The sequence below is a fragment of the Sciurus vulgaris genome (genome assembly GCF_902686455.1).
Source record: "Sciurus vulgaris genome assembly, chromosome: 13".
Lineage (NCBI taxonomy): Eukaryota > Metazoa > Chordata > Mammalia > Rodentia > Sciuridae > Sciurus > Sciurus vulgaris.
The window spans coordinates 87,262,102-87,270,079 of NC_136474.1; positions in this window are offsets into that span (position 1 = coordinate 87,262,102).

Consider the following 7,978-nt stretch of genomic DNA (forward strand, 5'->3'; position numbering starts at 1 on the left):
AAAAACATACAATGGGTAAAAGATAGCCTCTTCAAGAAATGGTTCTGAGAAAACTGGAAATCCAGATGCAGCAGAATGAAACTAAACCCCTCTCACCCTGTACAAAACTCAACTCAAAATGGATCAAAGACCCAAGAATTAGATCAGAGACCCTGCACCTAACAGAAGAAAAAGTAGGTCCAAATCTTCATCATGTCAGCTTTTATTTACAAGAAATAAAAGCAGGAATCAGTAAATGAGATGGGTTCAAACTAAAAAGTTTTTTCTCAGCAAAGGAAACATCAACAATGTGAAGAGAGAAAATAGACAGTGGGAGAAAATCTTTGCCACACACATTTCAGATACAGCACTAATCTCCAGAATCTATAAAGAACTCAAAAGATTTTACAACAAGAATACAAATAACTCAATCAATAAATGGGCTAAGGAAATGAGCGGACACTTCACAGAAGAAGATCTACAAGCAATCAATAGACATACAAAAAAAATGTTCAACATCTCTAGTAACAAGAGAAATGCAAATCAAAACATATCACCCCAATTAGAATGGCTATTATCAAGAATCCAACAATAGGTGTTGGCGAGGATGTGGGGAGAAAGGTACACTCATACGTTGCTGGTGGGGCTGCAAATTAGTGCAACCACTCTGGAAAGCGGTACAGAGATTCCTTAGAAAACTCGGAATGGAACCACCATTTGACCCAGCTATCCCACTCCTTGGCCTATACCCAAAGGACTTAAAATCAGTGTACTACAGAGATACAGCCACAGCAATATTCATAGCTGCTCAATTCACAATAACTAGAATGTCGAACCCACTTAGAGGCCCTTCGATTGATGAATGGATAAAGAAACTGTGGTATATACACACAATGGAATATTACTCAGCCATAAAGAAGAATAAAATTATCACATTTGAAGGTAAATGGATGGAGTTGGAGAATATCATGCTAAATGAGATAAGCCAATCCCAAAATACCAAAGGCCGAATGATCTATCTGATAAGTGGATGATGAGGGGTGGGAGGGAGGCAAGAATGGAGGAAGGATGGATTGTGTAAAGGACAAAGAGGGATAGGGAGGGGGTGGAAGGAATGAAAAATAACAGAATGGGACAAACATTACTGTATGCACATGTATGATTCCACAAGTGGTGTGACTCTACTTTGTGCGCAACCAGAGAAACAACAGTTGTACCCCATTTGTGTAAAATGAATCAAAATACATAAATTTTAAAAAGAATAAAACCTTCAATGTCTTTATGTCAAAAAGAAAAAAAAAGATTTTCAATGGGTTTATAAAGATTGAAAAATATGTAAGAAGATATTTAGTAAATTTATTTACTTACATTTTCATATCACAAATTCTGATATGATAGATAATAATGTATCTAAATGGCCTAAATTACATTTTGTTAGTATAAAATAAGTGATAAATTGGCATTTTTAAATAGTTTAGCAGGTAACAACATTTTTCTTAGTGTTTGACAACATAGTGAAATATCAACATTGATGACTTGGTAGAGTCAATAAAGTTAGGCATAATTAATTGTAATAAACTTATTAGAATGACTCATAGAAATATATAAAAGGAAGATAGTAGTAAACGTTGATCTATACACGAAAATAAACACACAGAAAATATTTTATTATTTTTAGAAAGATTTAAAACAATTGAATGAGTGTTACTATTATTAAGTAAATTTAATGATGTTGAAAAAATAGAAAAGAGGACAATCTTGGATTGGTCTTATTTTTAAAGTCAGTATTTTAATACACTGTATTTTAAAATAAACTCTTATCTTCTTTAAATCATTTTTGGGGCAGAAAATATTCATATCTTGAAAAATATAAAACATAAATATGATATCCTATGTAGAAGTAATAAATATTTTATTCAATTTTTTTTCTACTGGCAATAGATACAAATAAAATGAACAACTTCGAGAAAGATTTTAATAACTCTTCCTGTCATTAGGTTAAGCCCCACAAAACTCTGAAAGGAAATATCTCCATGCTGTTCATGCTGTTTTTATTACCCTTGTGGTGCAATAAGATGCTTGTTTCCAAGCAGCAGTGTTAAACGGAATAAGAGTAATTATTATTGACACATAATGTAATTACCAATAATGTATTGGGTTCAAATGAAGAGGAGCGTTTTAATCTTCACATGAAGCAATTGATATGCTTAGCTCCCATTTGTGTTAATGGCAAGCATTCCCATGAATCTTAGTGTCAACAGAAGAGAAATGGACTCTAAAGGCTGCTCATCAGAAATTCAAGCTGTTTTATTCACCAGAAAGAGGAGTAGAGCTCCCTGAGAAAGATCTATTTTTTAAATGAAAAGCAATTTCTACTCCACAGAGCAGAACCAAAGACTCCCTGCCCTTCCAAACATTTCCTGTGTACTATTTTCCACTAAAGAGGACGACTCCTTTCAGGCTTTCTATTATACAAAGTGAAACTTCTCTCTGAAGAAATAAATCATTTGTGCAGAATTGCTGCCAAATGATGTGCTTGTTGAAGATTCCTGGACTCATCTCAGTATAAAACTGAAGATACAGAGTGAGAATTATCCCCAGGTCCAAAACGTCTCCTTGTTCCCTCTATATTTGTTTTCTGGTAGAAATGAATGACTAATTGTATTTTCAATATTGAGATTAGGATGTAGGGCCACAGGGCATTAGGATAAAAATGGCAGTTTCCAAATTTCATCCTTTCTACAATTTTCATAAAATCAAAATTTCACTGAAGGCTTTTTTTCTGCCATAAGAGCAATGAACCATCAATAATTTAGAAAAGTCATACCCAAATTGACTTGGTGACTAATTCAAGCAAATATTTAAAATAAAGCAGCTTGCTTCATTTTAATTATTTACTACTCTCTGAATATTCTTTAAATATAAAAAACAACGCTAAAAAACTTCCTATTTTGAAATTCTTCAGGGAACCATTTTATGAATAAATTAAATTGTTTGTAATGAATATGCTGTTTGCTTCCAAGTAAAACAATACTTTTAAAGTATCCCCAAAGATTGGTGGATTAAACTGTGTCATATTTAAGCACAAAATACTGAGTATAAATGTTGTAAAAGAATATTTATATCCTGCATTCATGGAGAGTACAAAAATATGTAAAACAAGGCCTTAAAATGTAACATCGGTACACATATTTATGTAATTATCTCTGTATTTGGTAATATATAGAGATTTATAAGGGGTTGAAATTTGAAATATGCCAAACTATTAAAAGTTCAGGGTGCAATTTGCCTGTAATTCCTATTTTCTCTTCATGATTTGATGTAGTAAGCAATCCTTTTCTACTGCAGTCATCAAAATAATGCCTAAAATAATCTGGTATAAATGAAAGGTTATCTTTGACACATTATCTTTGAAATACTGCTTACATATATGAAGTTCTATTAATATAATTTTGAGAAATAGAGAATAAATGAATTTTATACACTAATTCTTATCCAAATAATCAGATTTCAAGTAATTTATCCTCAAATAATTGATAATATTATTGTGTCCATTTTTAGTTGGTATTAGATGACATAATTGTATTATATACATCGAAGGATTTCTTAATATTTTAGGAGAAATATGAATATAACCCTTCTAAACTCTTTGAAATAAAACATACTGCTCACCTATTTATTAAGTAGTTCAAATGGAAGGACAGAGATTAACCGATTTCCACTGAGATCAGATGCTAAATTTAACTTCCAAGGGTATCTTGTTTTTCTTCCCTTTGAGACATGTCTTAAGCTGATTAGCGAAACTGCAATATCAATATAACAGCTTCTGTTGGAAAGCATGTGGAAACCTTTTCTTAAGGACTTAAGCTATGTCTCTATTTTCCTTTACTAGTTGAGGAACATAATACTAGACATAAAATTTTAATTGTTAGGAGATTTTTTTATCTTGTGCTAGCCAAATTGTTTTTTGTTGTTTAAAATAGGAAATGTTATGCTTTTCCAATGATTTGCTAAACATTTCTTTGAAAGACAAGTAGAAGAAAACCACAGAAAATTATGCTTGTATTGTTTACTAACCAATAGCATAACTTCTTACCTAAGGAAAAAAAAAAAAAAGGAAGATTGAGGATTAAGACAGTAAACTCATATCTCAAAGGAATTAGATGCGACTGAAAAGAAATGTTGGACCACAGATATTTCAAGTGCGCTAGTAATGCCTTCTGAACAACAGCTTGTAAAGAGAATAAGAATTTTTCCAGAAAGCTGTTGTAATAACGGATCATGTGAAATCGTGATGAGAAGGAAAACTTCATACAAAGCCAAGTTTATTCATCATTATGTTGGAAAAGGAACAGAGTTGGGAAGGAAATATTACCATAGAACTATGATACAAGATACCTAAAAAGACTTCAGGTAAAATTTTAAACATAACAAGTTATTCTGGAAAGCAAATAGTGGACTAGAAATGGGGAACGTGTGTGTGTGTGTGCGTGTTCCTGCGTATGTATATGAAGTATCTTGTTTTTTTCTCTTACCTATAAAACAGTGCATAGAACTGTATCCATTCAAAAATGATGGGGTTGTGTAGTGGTTTCGATCTGGAATGTCCCCCAAATCATGTGCTGAAACATTGTGCCCAGAGCAGAAAGGTTCAGAAGAGGGGATTTTAGGCAATGGTTGGATGATTAGGGCCATAAAGTCATCAGTGGATTAATCCATTTCATGGGGTGGTAATGTGAAAGGACTACTGGGTGGTCATTACAGGCAGGTGGGCAAGGCTGGAGGAAGGAGATCATGGGGGAGGTGTCCCCTTGGGCACTCTCTCCTCTCAGCTCCTTTCTCTCTCTCCTTCCTAGATGTCATGAGCTGAGCAGCTTGCCTCTGCCGTGCCCTTCTGCCACATTCTGCCTTGGAGCCAGATGACCATGGACCGAATCCTCTGAAACTGTGAACCAATGTCAGTTATTTTGACATTGTCCAAATACATTGACCACTGTCCTCCTCTAAGTTATTGATGTCAGATATTTTGGTAACAGCAACAGAAAGTTGAACAATAGTGTGCAGTGTCCGGGAAGGGAAGACCTTGCAGTGAGCCCGTGAGTTTCTCAGAAGATAGATGGGTTGTTACATTACGAAAGACGAAAAGAATTCTTTGGTTTAACAATTTTAATAGCCCAGAAAATTGTTGAGCAATAAAAATAAGATGTGGCTGTGTTACTGTAGTATGCTGATTTTAAGTCCTTTGGGTATAAACCGAGTGGGATAATTGGGTCAAAAGGTGGGTCCATTCCAAATTTTCTGAGGATTCTCCATACTGCTTTCCAGAGTGGGTGCACCAATTTGCAACTCCACCAGCAATGTACAAGTGCGCCTTTTTCCCCTTATCCACATCAACATCTATTATTGTTTGTGTTCTTGATAATAGCCATTCTAATTGGAGTAAGATGAAATCTTAGAGTAGTTTTTAATTTGCATTTCTCTAAATACTAGAGATGTTGAACACTTTTTCATATATTTATTAGTTGCCTGTATGTCTTCTTCTGTAAAGTGTCGATGTTCATAGCAGCTCAGTTCACAATAGCTAGATTGTGGAACCAACCTAGATGCCCTTCAACAGAGGAATCGATAAAGAAACCCTGGTACATATACACAATGGAATACTATTCAGCCATAAAGAAGAATAATATTATGGCATTTGCAAATAAATGGATGAAATTGGAGAATATCATGCTAAATGAAATAAGCCAATGCCAAAAAACCAAAGGCCAAATGTTTTCCCTGATAAGTGGAGAATGATATAAAATGGGGGTGGGGGGGTGGGGAGGGAGAGAAGAATGGGGAAACTTTAGATTATGTAGAAGGAAATGAGAAGGAAGGGGGTATAAAAAATGATGAAGTGAGACAGACATCATTGCCCTATGTACATGTATGATTACACGAATGGTACGAATCTACATTGTGCACACCCATAGAAATGAAATGATGTACCCCATTTGTGTACAATGAATCAAACTGCAGTCTGTAAAAAATCATAAGATAAATAACAAAATACAAAAAAATAAGTAAAAAATAAAATAAATATCAACACAAAAAAATAAGAAGATGGCATAGTCATAATATTCTTAACAATGGGGGATAATATCTTTTGTCAAAAAATGATCTTATTCATCAAAACCACCATGAGTTCAGTTCATTTTGAATCATGTTATTGGCCGCCTTTTGTAAACCAAACAGTGTCCTGGGGTGCTGGAGACTTGCAGCGCACTTGCAGTCAGAGGGAAAGCATCCTAGCCATGCCGGGCACCTTGACTATGTGAGTTCACCTTTCCTCCACCAAAGCACTTCTGAAATGGACGCAGAAAGTGGGACTTGAGGCAGCAGTGCACGGACAGATCAGCGTTTCACAGGGGGTCTGATCTAGCTGCACAGCCCAAGCTGCGCTGGAGTGGCTGCAGAAGGCAGCCCTGTTCTGTACTGAGAAGTGCGGTGTGGTTAAGGACAGGTGAGCTCAAGATTAAGGCAGAAACGGGGCTGGGTTCAGGCTGAGTGGTAGAGCACTTGCCTAGCATGTGTGAGGCACTGGTTTTGATTCCCAGCGCTGCATATAAATAATTTTCTAAAAAAAGAATTAAAGCAGAAAGATTTAGGGAAAGTGCCCATAAGTTCTGGTAATCCAACTAACCAGGTCCTAAACAGAGTTTAAAGTGCCATTCTTTGGTTTTCTGAAGAAAATACTTCCTCGTCTTAAGGAGGGAGTGACCAGTTTACAGGTTGGTCTTTATAGAGTTCGAAACTAATTTTTATAAAGCTAGGTTCTTGCATATGCATAGACAGCTAAATACTGTCAGAGTTTTGAAGAAACTTCTATCATAAAGGAGCAATGCAGACATATCCAAGATTTGTGAGTGGGGGGCTATATTAAGGAACAGTCAAAATGTTTAAAAATATTTGATTAGTGACCTTAGATAAGCAAACATATTAGATCCTGATAAGCAGAATAAAGAGGTGTAATTAAAGGACAGAAAAGGAAGTGGCAGGAGTTGTAAATGACGAGAGGTCCAGAAGAGGTTTGACAACTAAAGATCACAATAACAATGACAAGAAAAGGAAAATAGCAGAGGGAAGAAGAGACTTAGACTCCTCTAGTCATCTCAGGCCACTCCTTGGCTAATGGGAAGTAGAGAAGAGTAGAAGCAGAGAAAGGATCAGCAATGAAGCAAGTCACCTGGTCTTGGATTAATTCCTTTTTTGGTGGACCATATTTTTCAGTAGTACATGGAAGGCAATCAATTCATCTTTGCAAAAATGTCTTTGTTCTATATTTATGGATGATTGGTGAATTTTCAGTTTTAGATTGTAGTTCATAAATAATTTTTCCAGAATTTTGAAGCTTTCCACCATTTCCTATCAGCCTGTTAGCATTGGTGGGAATGGGGAGGAGAAAAGGTGTAGCACACAGGTTTGTAGGAGGGAGAGAGGCACGAGGAATTCCCACAAGGAAGTCTGCTTATAGACCTTTTGTAGGAAATAGGCAAACAGCCTGGTTCAGAGCAGGTGTGTAGCTGACTGTGGGAAAAGATTGGAGAACAGTCCCGTGAGGGAGAAAGGTGGGTTATCTTGTGAATAACAAGTTTTTGAAAAAAATCATGATGTTTGCAGATTTTCTGTTGCTTTTAAGGAAAAAGAGATAAACCACACAAGCAAAGAGTAAAAATAATTTATCCAAACTCCTTAAAAGAAGTTGTTTGAGAGAGGTAACATAAGAATTTTTTTTTTTTTATTGTTTACTGATAATAGTGAGACTTTGCATGAGGAATGTAGAGTAAACACAGCAGATAAAATTATCACTACTGGAAAGAGTGTATAAATAGTTGAAATATGATCATTGGCAATTACTGCATTTGACATGGGACACCATTTACAGAGTCATGATAATATTAGAAATTACTAGGTTTAAGAGAATTGTGGTATAAAGTATTGGAAAGTACATGGGGTAATA